This window comes from Anneissia japonica, unplaced genomic scaffold (genome assembly GCF_011630105.1).
Source record: "Anneissia japonica isolate Jap-2015-1 unplaced genomic scaffold, ASM1163010v1 scaffold701_len334292_cov200, whole genome shotgun sequence".
In the NCBI taxonomy this organism is placed as follows: domain Eukaryota; kingdom Metazoa; phylum Echinodermata; class Crinoidea; order Comatulida; family Comatulidae; genus Anneissia; species Anneissia japonica.
This window is the reverse complement of record NW_022682589.1, coordinates 276703-278897: the sequence shown is the minus strand read 5'-3', so window position 1 is coordinate 278897 and position 2195 is coordinate 276703.

Here is a 2195-nt window from a genome sequence, read left to right as displayed (position 1 = left end):
TATATTGGATTGGGTTGGATTTCTTTGGTGTGTTACACACCAAGTATAACCCATGAAAAGTCCTGAGACTTATTTCCAGTGGGGTCCTTCTGATGGTGAATGTTGCAGTACACTGGGAGACAATCCCCTACTCTTTTCCGTGTGTCATTTTGCACACGGGACCAACGGCGTATAAACGTCTCATCTGAAAAATGGTGCGCTTTTGAAACTCGCATTTCAGCCCTCCAGCTAAAACACAAGGAGAGCAGCGATGGGAATTGAACCGGGCACACACAGTGGCTACCACCAGTTTAGCCGACTGAACTAGATGCTCACTTGTTGCTGCTACAACTACAACTAAACTACCACCAACAGCACCTATAATTTTGAATATTTTTGAATTACCACGATTATTACCATCTTGTGTCATCATTTGTATTATCTTCACCATCTACATTAGATTTATAATTATATTGAATAGTTAAATTGTCATTTCTAACCAAGATAGACCTATTAGTATTTAGCGTATGACCTACTGCCCAAAAGAATACATAACAATAAAAGATTATAATGACAATCTAACAATTAACATTAGTTTTGGAAATGGCAGTCAAACATAAGCTAACGTAATATCCGTTCTAGACTGTATACTGACGAAATGATCTTAAGCTTAGTAGATATAGTGGTTAGAGAAACCACGGGTCCTTTGTGGTGAAACTAAACCTGAGCTTAGGGATTGATATCAAGTCTCAAGTGCCAGCGTCTGATCGACAAGGCAAAGGAGAGAGATTCCTGATTATAGGACACTAACTTGAAGGCCAAGATTATTGTAGTATGAGAAAGTTTCTATAAATTCATGCTGGAATTTCCCTTCTTTGTACAATAGGCCTAATGATGAAGATTATAATTATAACGATTATAATACTAGAAGTAATAATAATGACAATACCAATATCATAACAATAACATAATTATATGTTAATGCTTGCGGTACACCACGTAGATAGTTCTGAAAAGAACTGTTTTTGGTTCAGAACTATAATTATAATTATTATAATACTAAAAATAATAAACGATAACAATATCAATAACATAATATTATTATCATTGATGTTATTGTTAATATTATCATCATCATTGTCATTGTTCTTATCAAAATTATTATTATTATCATCATCATTATTATCATCACCATCATCTCCATCCTCATTATTATTATCATTATTATTTTATTATTATTACAAGTGATAAAAGGCTTATACAATTCTTTTGTTATTCTTAGTGAATTATACATAAAAGAAAATGTTTACTTAGTCGTCTGACAATGTATCCGCCAATTTCCGTATCCTCTGCCTACGCGACTGGTGCGTTTGAATGCCTAACGTTAGGAGCATGTACGACGTCAGCAATACTTAACTTTTTATCTTTAATTTACGACTTAATTTTAAAGGTTAACATTATTATTTGATTAATTCTATTTTAATGCTTCGGCCAAAATGCAATAAAAAATACAATCAATTTGAAGTTTTTACGTTTTCACCTTTTCGTTTCTGCCAATTTTAACGTCTAAGGAAACCTCATAGGCATATTAGAATAGATCAATATTGACGTCACCATTGTGGTTCTTCAAATTATTTTTAAATATCAACAAAGAGAGCCAAATGGAAAAATATATTTATTCCACTGCAACGGGTCCGATGTAAATAATGAAGGTTTTTTGAGCACCTTTTTCCTTTCTCTTTCCCTTAAACGCTCTTGATTAGATAATACCTTCTACTTAGCGGCAGGCCCAGGAGAAAATAGACGGGGGGGGGGGGGGGGGGGGGGGGGGGGGGGCACAACAGAAAACTGGTCGGCGAAAACGAGAGGCGAAGCAGCACCGAGCAGGGAAAGGTATGGAGGAGGTGTTCCCTGTTGACGTTCGAACTCGAACCAGAATGTCAAAGAAGCTCTTATACAGCATCTCACGACCAGGTATGATATTAAGCCTACGAAGCATCCTACGACTAAGTGATTGTGCAAGGTAAGATTTGGTGACGGATTAAAATTTAAAAAGTATGAACTGGTCGATGTACGGTATACCTTAATTGACGTTTCCGAAGTGTCAATCAAACTTAACAACTGACCAATCAGAACAAGGCCTGGAATACGTGTTGTCCAACAAACGCACGAGTTTGCGTATGTTTTTACTCTGTCGTTTTGTGGGACCTTAGGGG